At 45.7% G+C, this 21,466-nt stretch overlaps 1 protein-coding gene across 1 annotated transcript in view; it reads left to right on the top strand.

The window, feature by feature from the left end:
- The window catches only part of LOC126175489 (zinc transporter ZIP13 homolog), a 205,879-nt gene that overhangs the window by 173,855 nt on the left and 10,558 nt on the right, over positions 1-21,466 (top strand). The gene's annotated exons all lie outside the window — the stretch shown is intronic.

Raw genomic sequence — 21,466 nt, 5'->3', positions numbered from 1 at the left:
ACAGCCGTGTACCGCAAGTCTCTAGAGGAACGGAAGGTTCCAAATGATTGGAAAAGGGCACAGGTAGTCCCAGTCTTCAAGAAGGGTCGTCGAGCAGATGCGCAAAACTATAGACCTATATCTCTGACATCGATCTGTTGTAGAATTTTAGAACATGTTTTTTGCTCGCATATCATGTAATTTCTGGAAACCCAGAATCTACTCTGTAGGAATCAACATGGATTCCGGAAACAGCGATCGTGTGAGACCCAACTCTCTTTATTTGTTCATGAGACCCAGAAAATATTAGATACAGGCTCCCAGGTAGATGCCATTTTCCCTGACTTCCGGAAGGCGTTCGATACAGTTCCGCACTGTCGCCTGATAAAGTAAGAGCCTATGGAATATCAGACTAGCTGTGTGGCTGGATTGAAAAGTTTTTAGCAAACAGAACACAGCATGTTGTTATCAATGGAGAGACATCTACAGACGTTAAAGTAACCTCTGGCGTTCCACAGGGGAGTGTTATGGGGCCATTGCTTTTCACAGTATATATAAATGACCTAGTAAGTAGTGTCGGAAGTTCCATGCGGCTTTTCACGGATGATGCTGTAGTATACAGAGAAGTTGCAGCATTAGAAAATTGCAGTGATATGCAAGAAGATCTACAGCAGATAGGCACTTGGTGCAGGGAGTGGCAACTGACTCTTAACATAGACAAATCTATTGCGAATACATAGAAAGAAGGATACTTTATTATATGATTATATGATAGCGGAACAAACACTGGTAACAGTTACTTCTGTAAAATACCTGGGAGTATGCGTGCGGAACAATTTGAAGTGAAATGATCATATAAAATTAATTGTTGGTAAGGCGGGTGCCAGGTTGAGATTCATTGGGAGAGTCCTTAGAAAATGTACCCCCCTGCGGGTTCGGGGGTTAGAATAGGCCCGCGGTATTCCTGCCTGTCGTAAGAGGCGACTAAAAGGAGTCTCACATGTTTTGGCCTTATGTGATAGTCCCCTCTCGGGTTTGACCTCCATGTTTCTAAATTATTCCGAAGAGCGAGCCAATTGGGGAAGGGCGCCTTACATGGTGCACTGTATCCGTCGTACAATTAGACCTTTAGCCGTCTTTCTCGTCGTTGCAATGGTGTCCCGCTCGTTTTCGATCTCTTGGGCGATTACCACACTGCACTCTGCAGTGTTTCTTTTAACTGCGACGACGACCTTGGCCATTTTTGCACCTAAGATCCAGCACGGTAGCCAGTCCGTTGTGGTGGGGCCGCCATGTACCCTCTTGGTTGTAGCCCTCTGACAACACAGGGATCGCTCTACTGATGCCTGCGCCGTTAACTCCCCACGTATGCCAAGGAGTAGATGCCTATCCTCCTGGGGTATCAGGACTCCCGGCAACGGCCATCCTGCCAGGTGGCCTTTGCTGTGGCTGGGTGGCGCCCGTGGGGAGGGCCCTTGGTCGGAGTAGGTGGCATCAGGGCGGATGACCCGCAATGAAGCGTGGTACATCATCTCTCGCTGGCGGCCAGCCGCCAGCAGTCTCTAAGCGTTCTCGGGCTCAATTTAATGCTCAGAAGTACGATCCGAAAACGTTCCCCTCCCTGGCCACGCCGTGGGAAGAGCGTAAGTCCCAGGATGGAGGTAACAGTTATTCGCCCCGATTCTTAGTTTGCACGAGAGCTGATGGGGAGTCTTTTCTCTCCACAAAGCCTCAGTTCTTCGTCGAGCATTTAGAGGACAAGTTTGGGGAGGTGGAGGGCTTGTCTAAAATGCGCTCTGGCTCAGTACTGATACAAACGGCATCCTCCGCCCAGTCACGCAGGTTACTTGCTTGTGACAAGTTGGGGGATGTTAACGTTACTATTACTCCACATAAGAGTTTAAATATGGTCCAGGGTGTTATTTTCCATAGGGACCTCCTTTTGCAGTCTGATGACGAGCTGCGCGCCAACTTAGAACGTAGAGGTGTTCATTTCGTCCGGCGCGTTCATCGGGGTCCGAGGGACAATCAGGTTGCTACCGGTGCCTTCATCTTGGCCTTCGAAGGTGATACGTTACCGGAAAAGGTCAAGGTGATGGTCTACCGATGTGACGTCAAGCCCTATATCCCTCCCCCGATGCGGTGCTTCAAGTGCTGGAAGTTCGGCCATATGTCTTCCCGCTGCACTTCCAGCCTCACATGTCGAGATTGCGGACGCCCATCTCATCCCGATACTCCATGTGCCCCGCCTCCCATCTGCGTCAACTGCGGGGAGCACCATTCACCTTGCTCGCCAGACTGCAGAATATTCCAGAAAGAGCGCAAAATCATGGAATATAAGACCCTGGACCGACTGACTTATACTGAGGCCAAACGGAAATACGACCGATTACATCCTGTGCGAATGACAACTTCCTACGCCGCTGCTACAACACCTGTGCTAGCCCCATCAGTTTCACGCCTTCCGGCCGGATCGACGAGTGGTACAACTCCTCCTGCCCCCTTGCCAGTGGGGGGCTCTACCCACCGGGTTGCTCCTGTGCCACCTACCTCAGGAGCAACACCATCCCCCCCATCGGGGACGTTGGTCCCCGCTTCTAAGCCGGAGAAGTGTCCAATTTCTTCGGCTTCTCACGCTCGCAAGGGGTCCCTTGGGTCCCTCCCTTCCCAGGTTTCCACCGGCGGGAAGGCTGACGATCGACAGTGGCGTAAGTGCCCACAATCTGCAGGTCGAAGGGCTTCCCGATCCTCCTCAGTCCCGGAGACTGAATCGGTGAAGCCCTCCCAGCCAGTTAAACCCAAGGAGCAGCGTGAGAAATCAAAGAAGAGCAGCTCTAAGCCCAAGGAACGCGCGGTGGTAGCCACCCCATCGCAACCTTCTAGCTCTGCGTCTGGGGACGAGGTGGAGATTCTGGCGTCCGCTGAGGACCTCGATCTCGCCGGTCCCTCAGACGCCGTGAATAGCAATAGCACTAGCACGGGTGCTCAATCGGAGGCAGCAGGTGACCCAGCGGTGTAATCTGCCGTCCCAGTCCCGGCACGCCTTTCTCAGCCATGGACAACACCATCCTCCAGTGGAACTGCAGCGGTTTCTTCCACCATCTAGCTGAGCTCCGCCAACTTATCAGCCTTCACCCTTTCCTCTGCATTGCTCTGCAGGAAACTTGGTTTCCAGCAATGCGCACCCCCGCCCTCCGTGGCTATCGGGGTTATTATAAGAACCGAGCAGCTTATGAAAGGGTGTCTGGTGGCGTCTGCATCTATGTCCTTAACTCTCTTCACAGCGAGTCTGTCCCTCTACAAACAGCTTTAGAGGCTGTCGCTGTTAGGGTGTGGACGCCGCAGGCTCTTACCGTCTGCAGTATTTACCTTCCACCGGAGGGTGATGTCGCGCAGCATGTCCTGGCTGCGCTGATAGCCCAATTGCCGCCACCTTTCTTATTACTGGGCGACTTTAACGCCCATAACCCTCTGTGGGGTGGGTCAGTGGCAACAGGTCGAGGCGCCACCGTTGAGCATTTATTGTCGCAGCTCGATCTCTCGATTTTGAATGATGGTGCCTCCACACACTTCAGTGTGGCGCATGGCACCTACTCCGCCATTGACCTTTCAATCTGTAGCCCTAGCCTCTTACCATCTGTCCACTGGAGTGTGCATGACGACCTGTGTGGTAGTGACCACTTTCCGATTTTTCTGTCACTACCACAGCGTCACTCTTCTGGGCGCCCTAGCAGATGGGCTATGAATAAGGCTGACTGGGACTTGTTCTCCTCCACTGCCGCTATTGAGCCTCTCTCAACTGATGCCATTGATGCGGTGGTTACATCGGTCACCGCCGGCATCGTCACTGCCGCCGAGTCTGCCATTCCCCGTTCTTCTGGGTCCCCTCGGCGGAGGGCTGTGCCTTGGTGGTCGCCTGAGATCGCTGAAGCGATTAAAGATCGCCGGCGGGCGCTCCAGCGTCACAAGCGACATCCCTCCATGGACCACCTTATTGCCTTCAAACGGCTGCGTGCGCGGGCCCGCCTCCTTATCCGCCAAGGCAAGAAGGAGTGCTGGGAGCGGTATGTGTCCACCATTGGCCTCCATGTCACTCCATCGCAGGTCTGGGCCAAGATTCGACGGGTCTTCGGCTATCGGACCCCTGCCAGCGTCCCTGCGCTCTCACTGCATGGAGCAGTTTGTACTGACTCCGACGTCATTGCAAACCGCTTAGCAGAGCATTTTGCTATGAGTTCCGCTTCTGCGAATTACCCCCAGGCCTTCCGCTCCATTAAAGAGCGGATGGAACGTCGGAGCCTTTCTTTTCGAACCAACGCTTCTGAACCCTACAACGCTCCATTCAGTGAGTGGGAATTTCAGAGTGCCCTTGCCGCTTGCCCTGATACCGCTCCCGGGCCAGATCGCATCCACTGTCAGATGCTGAAACACCTTTCAGTGGACTGCAAGCGACGCCTCCTCGACCTTTACAACCGTCTCTGGGTCGAGGGTGAGTTTCCGTCGCAATGGCGGGAAAGTATTGTCATCCCCATTTTGAAACCTGGAAAGAACCCTCTGGAGGTGGACAGCTACCGTCCCATTAGTCTCACCAACGTTCTTTGCAAGTTGCTTGAACGGATGGTGAGCCGGCGCTTAAATTGGGTGCTGGAGTCTCGGGGCCTTCTGGCTCCGTCTCAGGGTGGGTTCCGTAAAGGCCGCTCCGCCACCGACAATCTGGTGAGCCTTGAGTCGGCCATCCGTACAGCCTTTGCCCGCCGTCAGCACCTGGTCGCTGTCTTTTTCGACATGCGGAAGGCGTACGATACGACATGGCGTCATCACATCCTTTCTACGCTTCATGGATGGGGTCTTCGGGGCCCTCTGCCGATCTTTATCAGAAATTTTCTGTCGTATCGTACCTTCCGCGTGCAAGTCGCGGCCTCGTATAGTTCCTCCCTCGTCCAGGAGAACGGGGTACCCCAGGGCTCTGTCCTCAGTGTCTGCCTGTTTTTAATTGCAATAAACGGTCTCGCTGCGGCAGTGGGAAATTCTGTCTCCGCTTCCCTGTATGCTGACGACTTCTGTCTTTACTATAGTTCTATTAGCATTGCAGCAGCTGAACGTCAGCTACAGGGCGCAATCCGCAAGGCGCAGTCTTGGGCTGTCGCGCGTGGTTTTCAGTTTTCGGCAGCCAAGACCCGCGTTATGCATTTCTGCCGGCGCCGAACGGTCCATCCTGAGCCGCGGCTTTATCTTGCCGACGAAATTCTAGCTGTGGTGGAGACCCACAGGTTTTTGGGTGTCCTTTTTGATGCCCGGTTGACTTGGCTGCCTCATATCCGGCAGCTTAAACAAGCGTGTTGGCGGCATCTCAACGCCCTGCGTTGTTTGAGCCACACCCGCTGGGGCGCCGACCGATCTACCCTGTTGCGGCTCTACCAGGCGTTAATCCAGTCTCGCCTGGATTATGGGTGCCTAGCTTATGGCTCAGCATCCCCATCTGCGTTGCGGGTGCTGGACCCAATTCTCCACAGCGGGATACGCCTTGCCACTGGTGCTTTCCGCACCAGCCCTGTGGACAGCGTCCTAGTGGAGGCAGGTGTACCTCCACTGCGGTTCCGACGCAAACGTTTGCTGGCCGCTTATGCTGCCCATGTTTTTAGCTTGCCCGGGCATCCAAATTATCGTGTCCTGTTCCCGCAGTCAGTCGTCCATCTGCCAGACCGTCGGCCCCGGTCGGGTTGTCCGATCGCCGTACGCATCAAGGAGCTTCTCTGCGGGCTTGGGTTTTTCCCAGTTCCACCTCCTTTCCGGGCGCCTCTGCGTACACCCCCGTGGTGTGTTCCTCGCCCTTGCCTTCGGCTCGACTTGGCACAGGGCTCGAAGGACTCGGTCCCTCCAGAGGCCTTCCGCCGCCGCTTTTATTCCATCCTGGCCACGTATCAGGGCTCTGGAATTGTTTACACCGACGGTTCGATGGTTGCTGGTCGTGTCGGGTATGCGCTAACTCTAGGGGACCATTCCGAACAACGGTCCTTGGCGGCTGGCTGCAGCATTTACACTGCTGAGCTAGTCGCCATCTTTCGTGCCCTAGAGTATATCCGCTCCTGCTCAGGTGAGTCCTTCGTTATCTGTAGCGATTCCCTGAGCGGTTTACGAGCTCTCGACCAGTGTTTTCCTCGTTCTCGTCTGGTGATGGCTATCCATGAGTCCCTGCATACTCTTGCGCATTGCGGCCGCTCTGTGGTCTTTGTGTGGACCCCCGGTCATGTCGGTATCCCGGGCAATGAACATGTTGACTGCCTGGCGAAAGAGGCCACGAGTAAACAGTCTCTGGACGTTGGCCTCCCAGAGACTGATTTGCGGGCAGTCCTCCGCCGAAAAGTTTTTGCGCTTTGGGACGCTGAATGGCGCAATCGGATCATGCCCAATAAACTCCGTGCCATCAAGGAGACGACGACTGTGTGGCGGTCATCCCTGCGAGCCAACCGCAGGGACTCTGTCGTCCTTTGTCGGCTCCGCATTGGCCACTCCCACCTGACACACAGTTATTTACTGCGCCGGGAGGACCCTCCTGTATGTCGCTGCGGGGCGGCTTTGACAGTGGCCCACATTTTGTTGGCCTGCCCCCTTTTAGCTGTGGTCAGGCAGACATTTGCGCTGCCTGATACGCTCCCTGCCCTCTTATGTGATGACCCTGGTATGGCTGCCTTAGTTTTACGTTTTATTAGGGCGGGGAGTTTTTATTCTTTCATCTGAGTGTTTGTTCTGTTCTTTTGTGTTGATTCTGGCCATTGGCCTACGATTTTACGCTGAGTTTTTAATGTGTTCTCGGTGGTTGGCTTTTCCTTTTTATCTCTATGGTCGGCCAACCACTGTCACACTCTGTGTGATTTTAATATGTTTCGTCTGATCTCTGTCGGAGTATTTCTTGTCCTGTGTCGTCTGACGTCTTTCCTGTTGTTCGTTTTTTTTTTTATTCTCTTTGGGTGGTTTTACTTTTTTTTTTTGGAAAAAGGGACCGATGACCGTCGCAGTCTGGTCCCTTTAATCCCCCCCAAACCAACCAACCAATCCTTAGAAAATGTAGTCTATCAACAAAGGCGGTGGCTTGCAAAGCACTCGTTCGACCTATACTTGAGTATAGGTCCGTACCAGGTTGGGTTGACAGAGGAGATAGAGAATATCCAAAGAAGAGGAGCGCATTTTGTCACAGGGTTATTTGGTAAACGTGATAACATTGCGGAGATGTTTAGCAAACTCAAGTGACAGACTCTGCAACAGAGGTGCTCTGCATCGCGGTGTAGCTTGCTGTCGAAGTTTCAAGAGGGTGCGTTTCTGGATGAAGTATCAAATATATTGCTTCCCCCTATTTATACCTCCCGGGGAGATCACGAATGTAAAATTAGAGAAATTCGAGCACGCACGGAGGCTTTCCGGCAGTCGTTCCTCCTACGAATCATATGCGACTGGAACAGGAAAGGGAGGTAATGACAGTGGCATGTAAAGTGCCTTCCGCCACACACCGTTGGGTGGCTTGCGGAGTATAAATGTAGATGTAGATGTAGTTTTTCTAATAAGTGTCATAAAATCTGGGGAAGTTCTCAGCAGAAGTCGTGATGTATGATTGGAATGATGTCATGAGCTGAGTTATGAAGATCATGACAATTGTATTCCTGACTCAGAGAACCAGGATTGTGTACGTGAAAGTGATTATGATTCAGGAATAGGACAAGAGGTGTCGGAATGTGATTAATTTGAATCATGGGAAGGACAAATTGAAGAGGATGTATTTCTTTTAGGAAAAGATGCAATAAATAAATTCTGGTAAAGCAAATACCCCAGCAATGTTAGAACAAGATCTTGCAATTTTATTACGCATTCACCTTGAACCAAGAATGAAACTCTTGTAACAAAGAAACAGATACTCTTGAAGTTATTCTTGGATGAAAATACAACTGTGTGGTGTCCCACTTGAAACTGCCACGCTGGTGGCACCTTCTGTGGTTGTGGCTGAGTACTGTGTGTAACAGTGGACACCATCGGTACTCCAGTTACTGTGAGTTTATCATCAATTGTCATCTTTGTTTTGAAGTCATGAAATTTTACATGTTTTTAGATATTTGAATTTTCCAACTGTTATTGTGATTTGTTGGGCAATTCTAGTATGTGGCGCGCGCACACACACACACACACACACACACACACACACACACACACACACGTGCCATGAAAGAATTATGTGAATGGGACGGAAATCAGTTGATGTGATTTGCATGTACAGACAAACAAATGATAACAGTTTTGGAAAAACTGGATGATTTATTCAAAAGAAAGAGCTTCACGAACTGAGTAAGTCAGTAATGCATTGCCCCATGTCTGGCCTATATGCAAGTGGTTATTTGGCTTGGCATTGATTGGTAGAATTGGTGGATGTCCTTCTGAGGGATATTGGACCAAAATCTGTCCAGTTTATGTGTTAGATAAGGATATCCAATCATTTTAGTCTATGGGCAAATTTGCATTTCCACAAAGCCCCAAGGGTCAATATCTAACTATACAAGTAGTCTGTCCAAGTTTTATTGAGGTCTGTTACCCTAGTACTGTTCAGAACTCCTTGGTACAGTTAAGAAGCTTTCGTAATGCTTTCATTTTCAAATACCAGCTTGACAACGAATGTGATTACATGTACTGTCCTGTGACGTGGCATTAGGTAGAAACATGACTATTACTGCGTGCAGTAAGCTTCCCAGTTTTAATTCTGATGCTTGCACATTATGCACTAACTTTCAGAGCAGCTAATCACCATTTATTGACAGGATAAGAAGTGTACAACACATAGACACCTACTGTGCTTAAAAATGGCCTGTGAGGCCGAATTTGGCCAAACATTCAAGGTATAATAAATTGAATATTGTGAAAAAAACAGCTGAGGCTGAATGCTTCAAAATGTCCTTCAGTTGTGTGTGCCAGTTAATGTGTATCTTCATTGGTCATGAAATAATAATAATAATAATAATAATAATAATAATAAAAATAATAATAATAATTCCCGTGGAGGCCCGGGAAAAGAATAGGCCTTCGGTATGTTCTGCCAGTCGTAAAAGGCGACGAAAAGAACAAACGACTAATAGGGCTAACCCCCCTTTTAGTGTGATTAGTTGGTTCAGGACAGAACTAAAGAATCCTCGGACAAGCGCCGTCATGGTCGGGGACGACGTTTGAACCCTATGCCCGCCCACAATGGTAATGACACTGCTAGCCAACTGGAAAATGATTTAAATCCAAATAGAGGTGTTTTGCAGGATATGCTTCCTGCAACCACCCTAGAAGGAAAACAAAGACAGAGGATGAGATGGTCAGATGAAGTTAATCGACACCTCATGTTCTGTTATTACCAAGCAACAAACCTAGGAACCAACACAACTTGATACAGATCACAAGTATACACAACGTTTATTACCAGATACACGGAATTAAAATTTTTAACAGAACAATGACTAGCTGATCAGATCGGTGTAATAATAAAAAAATGACAGGATACCCCAGTCAGAATTAGAAAACGTCAAACAACAAGTACAACAAATATTGGAACAAAATAATGTGCAATTAGAAGAAGAAGAAGAAGAAGAAGAAGAAGAAGAAGAAGAAAATACAGTAATGGACTCAAACATCCCAGAGAAAACAAACAAAGAACAAAACACGTCAATTAAACAATCAGAGGAAAACGAAATCTTAAGACAGCCACCAGAACAAGCACAAATAGAACATGAAGTGACACACATGTTAAATATAGAAGAAAAATTTCAGTTGACATATATAGAATACAAAGACATAAATACAGACATTAGACCATTCTTGCATAGACCACCAAATAACCCACAAGTCGAAACAACAATAACAACTATCAACACAATCATATACAACAAAATAAATGAAAATACAACTATGGAAGAGGTACAACTACTGGTTTATGTAGGAGCACTCATTACACTAAATATACACACTAGGCAGAGATCAGAACCAACCAACACACACAAGAAACCCACAAAACCAGCATAGCAACACAGGCTACAGATCAGAATAGAAAAACTGAGAAAAGACATCGGACAGCTAACACAATTTATAAGAAATGAAATATCAGAGAAAAAACGAAAAAGGTTAGGTAAAATCTCATAACAAGAAGCAATAGGGCAATTAGATGAAAAGAAGCAGAAATTACAAGCATTGGCCAAACGACTTAGAAGATACAAAAAAAGTGAAAATAGAAGGAAACAAAACCAAACATTCAACACAAACCAAAAGAAATTTTACCAGACAATAGATAACACACACATTAAAATAGACAATCCACCAAACATAACAGACATGGAACACTTCTGGAGCAACATATGGTCAAACCCGGTACAACATAACTGGCATGCACGGTGGATACAAGCAGAAACAGACTCATACAAGATGATACCACAAATGCCTGAAGTGATAATTTTGCAACATGAAGTCACCCAAGCAATTAATTCTATGCACAATTGGAAAGCCCCTGGAAATGATAAAATAGCAAATTTCTGGCTAAAGAAGTTAACCTCAACACATTCACATCTAACTAAATTATTTAACAGTTACATTGCAGACCCATACGCATTCCCTGATACACTTACACATGGAATAACTTATCTGAAACCTAAAGATCAAGCAGACACAGCAAACCCAGCTAAATATCGCCCCATAACATGCCTACCAACAATCTACAAAATATGAACTTCAGTAATTACACAGAAATTAATGACACATACAACACAGAACAAAATTATAAATGAAGAACAAAAAGGCTGTTGCAAAGGAGCACGAGGATGTAAAGAGCAACTGATAATAGATACAGAGGTGACATATCAAGCTAAAACTAAACAAAGGTCGCTACACTACGCATGCATTGATTACCAAAAAGCTTTTGATAGTGTACCCCACTCATGGTTACTACAGATATTGGAAATATACAAAGTAGATCCTAAATTGATACAGTTCCTAAACATAGTAATGAAAAACTGGAAAACCACACTTAATATCCAAACAAATTCAGATAATATCACATCACAGCCAATACAGATTAAGCGTGGAATATACCAGGGAGACTCATTAAGTCCTTTCTGGTTCTGCCTTGCTCTGAACCCACTATCCAACATGCTAAATAATACAAATTATGGATATAATATTACTGGAACATACCCACACAACATCACACATTTGCTATACGTGGATGATCTAAAACTACTGGCAGCACCAATCAACAACTCAACCAATTACTAAAGATAACAGAAGTATTCAACAATGATATAAATATGGCTTTTGGAACATACAAATGTAAGAAAAATAGCATAGTCAAGGGAAAGCACACTAAACAAGAAGATTACATATTGAATAACCACAGTGACTCCATAGAAGCGATGAAAAAAACAGATGCCTATAAATATCTAGGATACAGACAAAAAATAGGAATAGATAATACAGATATTAAAGAAGAACTAAAAGAAAAATATAGACAAAGACTAACAAAAATACTGAAAACAGAATTGACAGCAAGAAACAAGACAAAAGCTATAAATACTTGTGCTATACCAATATTGACCTACTCATTTGGAGTAGTGAAATGGAGTAACACAGACCTAGAAGCACTCAGTACACTTACACGATCACAATGCCACAAATATAAAATACATCACATACATTCAGCAACAGAAAGATTCACATTAAGCAGAAAGGAAGGAGGAAGAGGATTTATTGACATAAAAAACCTACATTATGGACAGGTAGACAATTTAAGAAAATTCTTTCTAGGACGAGCAGAAACTAGCAAAATACACTAAGCAATCACTCATATAAATACATCGACTACACCACTGCAATTTCATAACCACTTCTACAACCCTTTAGATCACATAACATCAACAGATACGAAGACAGTAAATTGGAAAAAGAAAACACTTCATGGCAAGCACCCATATCATCTAACACAGCCACACATCGATCAAGACGCATCCAACACATGGCTAAGAAAAGGCAATATATACAGTGAGACGGAAGGATTCATGATTGCAATACAGGATCAAACAATTAAACCAGATATTACAGCAAGCATATTATTAAAGATCCCAATACCACAACTGATAAATGCAGACTTTGCAAACAACAAATAGAAACAGTAGATCACATCACAAGTGGATGTACAATACTAGCAAATACAGAATACCCCAGAAGACATGACAATGTAGCAAAAATAATACATCAACAACTTGCCATAAAACATAAACTAATAAAACAACACGTTCCCACATACACGTATACACCACAAAATGTACTGGAGAATGATGAATACAAATTATACTGGAACAGAACTATTATAACAGATAAAAAAACACCACATAACAAACCTGACATCATACTCACCAATAAAAAGAAGAAATTAACACAACTAATCGAAATATCAATACCCAATACAACAAATATACAGAAGAAAACAGGAGAAAAAATTGAAAAATACATCCAACTGGCTTAGGAAGTCAAGGACATGTGGCATCAGGATAAAGTTGACATTATACCATCAACTACAGGAGTCATACCACACAATATCCACCAGTACATCAACGCAATACAGCTACATCCAAACGTATATATACAACTACAGAAATCCGTAATTATTGATACGTGTTCAATAACCCGAAAGTTCCTAAGTACAATGTAACATATACCGTACAGTTGAAAGGAAGTCACGCTTGATGAAGGTCCGCGTCACTTTCCATTTTTAACCAGACCTAAGGTCTGAGAAAAATAGAAATAATAATAATAATAATAATAATAATAACTGACTGTACTTATTTTGCATGATTTATTTGCATTGTAAAATTTTTCACTATACAGTGTTACTTCACTTGATAAGCATTATTTGTTCCAGTCATAATTAACACTCATTAAATGAAACACACTTTCCGTGTAGAATACGTCAGTGAGTTACATTATGAAAAAATTGGTACTGATACTAATTTATAATACTGTACAGTATTATAATTTTTTTATTTATAGTAGAGTGCATTCTATTTTAGAAGAAATTGCCTAGATAAATTTGTTGATGCCTGTCCTTCAAAATTTTTCAAAAAACGGACATAGGTGTATTGCTGTGTAAATAGTACCATGCACAGCTACTGTCTTGTGGGCATCTTTAATGAATTCGTGTTAGTTAACGACGAGAAATCAGTAATGGAATTTATAAAGAAACACTGCAAGGGAAAGGGTTACCATGTGCTGATGAAGAAAAGATTTAGCAACATTATTCCAAGGGATTTTTGCAGGTCAAGGTAGGGCTTAAGCAAGGATGAAAACAAGCAGTAGGAACTTCCGCCATGAAGGGTGACGAAACGGGTGGGGAGGACGAACTGCTCTTGTGTCAGTTCAGGAGAATGACATCATAGTGCCCATCAGCCTGATGAGCAGGCGCTACGGCCCAAGAAAGAGCATTAAGAGCGCAAGAACACGAATTCATATGCTGGCACGTTGCCTCTGAGAGCCGAAGTTGTGACGTCTTACAGCTACAACTGGGCTGCTTCTACCACAACAGCAAACTCAGGCAAATGAAGTCATCATTGCCCATTGGTGATGCCCAGCCACTTCAGCCTGTTATGATTTCCACGCTACGAGTGCTGCCTTTGGAGAAACACCAGCCAGCCTGGTTCACATTTATACCACCCAAATGAGACCCTCATTCTCATTGTGCTTAGTAGGATCCAGGTGTGCACAGTATGCCCAGCAAACCAGTCCATGCTAATAATCGTGAGAGGAAGACCACTCACAGTCCATGATGAAGCAGCCAGCCACTGCTGACAAACTTTACTGTTAATAGCTGCAGGTATCCATCTGAGTTAAGTTTGTATGAAGTCAGCTTCATGTCTTCACACTGCTGGGTCATCCACTTGGTGACTCCCTCCTGCTGGCAGCCGCTTCCCTGATGAGCCTGGACCAGCTAGCTCCCAGCTACACTATTATTGCCCACCAGTGTAAGTGAGTCTACATCCTTGCTTTTCATAACTGTCATGAATAAAAGACTTATTAACCAGGGACTTTCAACTACCGTATTTACTCGAATCTAAGCCGCACTTTTTTTCCGGTTTTTGTAATCAAAAAAACCGCCTGCGGCTTAGAATCGAGTGCAAAGCAAGCGGAAGTTCTGAAAAATGTTGGTAGGTGCCGCCACAACTAACTTCTGCCGTCGAATATATGTAGCGCTACACAAGCATGCGTTGTGGGCACAAAGATAAATACTGGCGCCAAAACCTTTTTTTTTCTCCGCCCCGAGTTTCGACCACTGCATTTTCACACATTGTCCAACGAAGTAAATACAAATTCCGTATTGTTCATCTTTGAATGTAGCAGAATTTCAATGTACTACGAAAATCCGACTGGCAAGACTGTTAGGGATGTTTGTCAATATGGCCAACTCTACGTTCCGAGTTTTTTCCTACCCGTGAGAAGAGATGGTTACTAATAGGAACCTGATGAAATGTGAATCACATGCAGTATTCTCTTCACCATAAGAATAATACGAAAATAAACATTTTGCCATGTATTCTTTCGTGTTTGCTGCTCTCATTTAAATCCTGTCTGCCTAATAAACTACGAAACTAGAGTGAAACAACAGCAAACGCGGAAGAATATACGTATCGTGTCATGTTTATATTCGTATTATTCTTATGCCTAATAGTGATATAGTCAGAAATGAAGCACGGCAACTGACTAGATTTTAAATGTAAGATGACTAATTTCTGTGCAGAATTTGATGTAATAAAGAAGCGGCCGCAAAGATTTTCAAACGGAGAAAAATTTGCGCCTAACTCTCGTTCAGAACATGTTCTATCATACGCAGTCTATTATTTGGTTCTTGTTGATCATTATCAAAGAAAGCAGCAGTGTAAGTAACAACACACTGCAGTCTCTTGCCATTGTTTCGCTAATGAGACGATTCCTCTTTTTTTTTTAAGCGGCGGTAGTGCGCACAAAAGCAAGTCATGCCGCGAGCGGCGACAGGCCGTACATACTACATACGCACTATCAGAATACGACAAACAATGCATGACACAGTACAGTAATGCATTTTCAGCTTAGAGTGACGTAAACACCTATAACAAAGAAAACGGCACTTATCAGATCAAAGCAAAATAAGCAATCGATTCAAACCGGACTAAGCACGTGAAAAAGGAAGGGCACCCGTATAAATACGGACGGAGAGCCTGACGCATAGCAATGGCTACCTGGTAAAGCTTAACTGCTAAGCTTACGACTCGAACCAAACTACTGTAGCTGTATCGTCTTTCATTCGACCTAAATTGTATCTCGTATTACAATGGACCAACTTTGTTTCGATTTGGAGGTGCGGCCTAAAACTTTTCTCTCCCCTTGAATTTCGAGTCTCAAATTTCAGGTGCGGCTTAGATTCGGGAAATATTTTTTTCCTTTATTTCGAGTCTCATTTTTCAGGTGCGGCTTAGATTCGAGTGCGGCTTAGATTCGAGTAAATACGGTAATGGTCCACCATTCATATCCAGTCACCACCACCACCACCACCACCACCACCACCACCACAGCCCATGTCCCAGTTGGGAACTGTACTTCATTGGGACCTAACAGGAGCCCATTTCACCCACCACTGTAGGGTCATGTCCTGATTCCTACAACAGAAATGAGACATGACTTGGATTCAAAGTTAAAATGTAGATCCCCTTTCCCCTGTTGGATAACTGACGGACACTCAAGTTGACGAAGTGATGCCCAGCTGAAGGACTTGCACTAGGTCTTTAAGCCACATGACATTATTATAACTAGAGTCTCCACATCTATCCATATAATTTCCTTCCACAGATACAAGGGTAAGTCAATTATTATCTGCAAAGGGGTTATAAAATTTTATTGTAATCAAATAGGAAATTTACAAGAACATCATTTTTCGACATAGTCTCCTCACGTTTCAACGCACTTGGTCCATCGTTGTACAAGCTTCCTGATGCCCTCATAAAAAAAGGTTCTTGGTTGAGCTGCGAGCCAAGAATGAACCGCTTCTTTCACTGCTGCGTCCGAGGCGAGTCGACGGCCCCTTAAGGCCTCTTTGAGGGGACCGAACAAACGATAGTTAGAAGGGGCAAGATCGGGACTATATGGAGGGTATCCAGTACTTCAGATTTCAGTTTCTGCAGCGTTTCAGCAGTGTAGGCAGCAATATGCAAACGGGCATTGTCATGCAACAACACAACACCTTTTGACAGCAATCCTCAGTGTTTGCTTCGAATGGCTGACTTTAGCCTCGCAGTAAGCATCTCGCTCTAACGTAGACTGTTTACTGTTGTGCCTCTTTCTCCATAATGTTCCAGTACTGGACCTTGTGTGCTCCAAAAAACTAAGTATCAGTTTTCCTGGATGGTTGTGTCTTGAACTTTTTCTTGCACAGCAAATTTGCATGTTTCCATTCCATACTCTGCCGTTCACTCTGGTGTGTAATGATGGATCCATGTTTCAACACCAGTAATGATCCTGTCTAAGAAGTTGTCCCCTTCATTACTATAGTGATCCAAATTTTTTTGCAGATGTCCAAGTGCGTTTGTTTATGCAACTGTGTGAGTTGTTTTGGGACCCATGTTGCACAAACTTTATGAATCCCAAGTCTGTTGTGGATGATTTCGTAGGCAGTACCGTGACTAATTTGCAGACGATGTGCCACTTTGTCAATAGATAATCGTCTGTCTAAGAGAATCATTTTACGTGAACACTCATTGGTTTCTTCATTTGTGGCAGTAAACGGTCGTCAGAGTCCTTCATCATGTGTAACACTTGTGCGACCATCTCGGAATTTTTCAGTCCATTCTTAGACACTCCGTTGTGGATAAACACTGTTCCCATACTGTACGGAAAGTCTTTGACTAATTTTGGCCCCTGATACGTCTTCCAACCACAGAAAACAGATCGCTGAACGTTGCTCCTCTTTGGTGCAAAGAGATAGCAGAGCAGCCATGATTAACAACACGGCAGCGATAACGAAACTGCCTTAGCAGCTTGAAAATTGCAAAGATATAACAACAAATAAACAAAGAATTTGTTATCAACATAAAATGACAGTACTACCAAAATAACCAAAAATTTAACTAAATTCTGGATAATAATTGACTTGCCTTGTATTATACACTCCTGGAAATGGAAAAAAGAACACATTGACACCAGTGTCAGACCCACCATACTTGCTCCGGACACTGCGAGAGGGCTGTACAAGCAATGATCACACGCACGGCACAGCGGACACACCAGGAACCGTGGTGTTGGCCGTCGAATGGCACTAGCTGCGCAGCATTTGTGCACCGCCGCCGTCAGTGTCAGCCAGTTTGCCGTGGCATACGGAGCTCCATCGCTGTCTTTAACACTGGTAGCATGCCGCGACAGCGTGGACGTGAACCGTATGTGCAGTTGACGGACTTTGAGCGAGGGCGTATAGTGGGCATGCGGGAGGCCGGGTGGACGTACCGCCGAATTGCTCAACACGTGGGGCGTGAGGTCTCCACAGTACATCGATGTTGTCGCCAGTGGTCGGCGGAAGGTGCACGTGCCCGTCGACCTGGGACCGGACCGCAGCGACGCACGGATGCACGCCAAGACCGTAGGATCCTACGCAGTGCCGTAGGGGACCGCACCGCCACTTCCCAGCAAATTAGGGACACTGTTGCTCCTGGGGTATCGGCGAGGACCATTTGCAACCGTCTCCATGAAGCTGGGCTACGGTCCCGCACACCGTTAGGCCGTCTTCCGCTCACGCCCCAACATCGTGCAGCCCGCCTCCAGTGGTGTCGCGACAGGCGTGAATGGAGGGACGAATGGAGGTGTGTCGTCTTCAGCGATGAGAGTCACTTCTGCCTTGGTGCCAATGATGGTCGTATGCGTGTTTGGCGCCGTGCAGGTGAGCGCCACAATCAGGACTGCATACGACCGAGGCACACAGGGCCAACACCCGGCATCATGGTGTGGGGAGCGATCTCCTACACTGGCCGTACACCACTGGTGATCGTCGAGGGGACACTGAATAGTGCACGGTACATGCAAACCGTCATCGAACCCATCGTTCTACCATTCCTAGACCGGCAAGGGAACTTGCTGTTCCAACAGGACAATGCACGTCCGCATGTATCCCGTGCCACCCAACGTGCTCTAGAAGGTGTAAGTCAACTACCCTGGCCAGCAAGATCTCCGGATCTGTCCCCCATTGAGCATGTTTGGGACTGGATGAAGCGTCGTCTCACGCGGTCTGCACGTCCAGCACGAACGCTGGTCCAACTGAGACGCCAGGTGGAAATGGCATGGCAAGCCGTTCCACAGGACTACATCCAGCATCTCTACGATCGTCTCCATGGGAGAATAGCAGCCTGCATTGCTGCGAAAGGTGGATATACACTGTACTAGTGCCGACATTGTGCATGCTCTGTTGCCTGTGTCTATGTGCCTGTGGTTCTGTCAGTGTGATCATGTGATGTATCTGACCCCAGGAATGTGTCAATAAAGTTTCCCCTTCCTGGGACAATGAATTCACGGTGGTCTTATTTCAATTTCCAGGAGTGTAGATTAAAGCTTCCCTCCATATTTTCACATATTTTGATACTCATGCCAGACTGGCACTGGAGTCAAGTTCTTGGAAAGCACGAATGTTATGTGCTCCGTATTTAATTGGCATTTGGAGTGACATCTCCTGGCAGTGATGGCAGCTGCGAGCTACCATGTCGCCTGCAGCTGCAGGAGCAGGGCTTAGCAGTGATTGCTAGCTACATAATGTGTGGCTCTTTTAGCCAGTACAGTGGACATAGTGGGCTAGTGGCTGACCTTGCCCACAAATAAATTGCCATGCCAGTGCCAGACTTTGACTTGCATTTTTGGGTGGATTGGGTTGCCAGATGGAATGTTTTATTTGAATTAGTCTCTACTACCACATCCTGAAATATTTAAAATTCCTTCTCAAACTTCATGTATATCTCCTTCGTGCCTTTTGAACCTGGTTTTATTTGAACCTGTACTTGTCAATCATTAACCACTTGTTATATCTGATCATTGATGGCACCAGTTGGTCACATGACAGTGGGGCAAATGAGTTCTGACATTAATGTATAACATGGTTGATGTACATTGGACATGACATGAATCTTACTTTTGCCCACTATGGGCCTATTATGTTGTTGTGAGTGATGGAGCGTGCAGTGTGGCATAGTGATTAGCATCACTGGTTGGTGTGCTGTGGGTCGCTAGTTCAAACCCAACTACTGGCAGTTATCTGCTATCTACTATTTATCGTTTCTGGATTTTTCAAGACATATTTATGTTTGTGTATTCTGGAATATTCAGTGTTTGTATTAGTAGCTGCAACCTCTGTCCAGGAGTTCAGTCAGTTGTAGTGGTATGTTGGTGTCTGTAGTGAATGTGCTTTCACTGCTAAGTGTTGCATTTCATCGATGATCCTGCTTTGGGATTTGGGTTTGATTGTGATTTTGAAGTGACAGTGTAATGAATTACAAATAAAATTATGAGTAATTCACAGAAGACATGTTTTACGACAAAATTTCGTGTTGTGTAGTGTGCCTAGTAAATGTCAAAACTATATGTATTCTCACATAAATAGTTCAAATCACAATTCAGTAAGCTGACAACTGTCAGCATCATACTCAAACAAATGTGTTTATGTAAAGGCTGAAAAGTAAAGAGTTTGTGCCAGAAGAGTATGAAATGAAATGCTACACTATTGTCAAAGTATTAGCATTTGTTCTCACATAATAACATTAGTGTGAAGCAATTTGGTAGTTGCAAGTCAGACGCAACAAGAAAGAACTAAAGTGCATATTCTTTTTAAATAAATGTATAACCATTGCAAAAAAACATTGGTTGCATGTTGATTAGTCACAAGCAACTTTAATTGTGGCACAAAGGAATGTGAACAGTCCATTTGCTATTAAATCAATGTGCAGTAAGAGTGAAGCTACCTCTGGTGTAAACTACACTCATGCTCATAAATTAAGGATAATTGCAGATTGTGGTGCCACACAATGTGGTACTACACAAAACTGGCACTAATAGCATAGGCACATACGGAACAAACACAACACTGATCTGTAAGTCCATGGTATTAGTGATAAGCTGAGAAAACCGTCCAGAAACAAGTGCTACAAAACACCACTGTTTCCTGGGCATGTACCCCGACATCAATATGGGATATGATCACCATGCATACGTACACAGGCTGCACAACGGGTTGGCATACTCTGGATCAGATGGTCGAGCCACTGCTGGGGTATAGCCTCCCATTCTTGCGCCAGTGCCTGTCGGAGCTCCTGAAGTGTCCTAGGGGTATGAAGACATGCAGCATTACGTCAACCGAGAGCATCCCAGACGTCCTCAATGGGGTTCAGGTCTGGAGAACAGGCAGGCCACTCCATTTGCCTGATATCTTCTGTTTTAAGGTGCTCCTCCACTATGGCAGCTCAGTGGGGCCGTGCGTTATCGTCCATCAGGAGGAAGGTGGGACCCACTGCACCCCTGAAAAGGCGGACATACTGGTGCAAAATGGCATTCCGATACACCTGACCTGTTGCAGTTCCTCTGTCAAAGACATGCAGGGATGTACATGCACCAATCATAATCCAACCCCACACCATCAAACCATGACATCCTTACAGGCTCCATACAGGTTCCTTTGAAGGACATTAAGGTTTTGGTTCCTGGTTCACGCCAGATGAAAACCCAGCGAGAATCACTGTTCAGACTATACCTGGACTCGTCTGTGAACATAACCTGGGACCACTGTTTCAATGACCATGTACTGTGTTCTTGACACCAGGCTTTACAGGCTCTCGTGTGACCAGGGGTCAGTGGAATGCACCTTGCAGGTCTCCAGGCAAATAAACCATGTCTGTTCAGTCATCTGTAGACTGTGTGTGTGGAGAGAACTGTTCCAGTGACTGTGGTAAGGTCCCGAGCAAGGCTACCTGCAGTACTCCATGGCCGTCTGCGGGCACTGATGGTGAGATATTGGTCTTCTTGTGGTGTTGTACACTGTGGACGTCCCGTACTGTAGCACTTGGAGGTGTTTCCTGTCTGCTGGAATCATTGCCACAATCTTGAGAACACTCTTTGTGGCCCGTGCTATGTCCTACTGTGTTTTACCAGCCTCCAGTCGCCCAAGTATTCCACCCCTCGTAACATCATCAATATGTGTTCTTTGAGCCATTTTCAACATACAGTCACCATTAGCACATCTGAAAACTTCTGCACACTTAGTCGCTGCACTGTACTCTGACATGCACGAACACACCTCTGCGTATGTGGACTGCTGCCAGAGCCACCGTGCGATGATCGCAGGTCAAATGCATCCCATGGTCATACCCCAAGGTGATTTAAACCTGCAAACCACCCACCAGAGCGTTGTTTCATCATGTATCAGCATTATCCTTAA

The sequence above is a fragment of the Schistocerca cancellata genome, chromosome 3 (assembly GCF_023864275.1).
Source record: "Schistocerca cancellata isolate TAMUIC-IGC-003103 chromosome 3, iqSchCanc2.1, whole genome shotgun sequence".
In the NCBI taxonomy this organism is placed as follows: Eukaryota; Metazoa; Arthropoda; class Insecta; order Orthoptera; family Acrididae; genus Schistocerca; species Schistocerca cancellata.
This window is presented reverse-complemented; position numbering and strand designations above follow the sequence as displayed.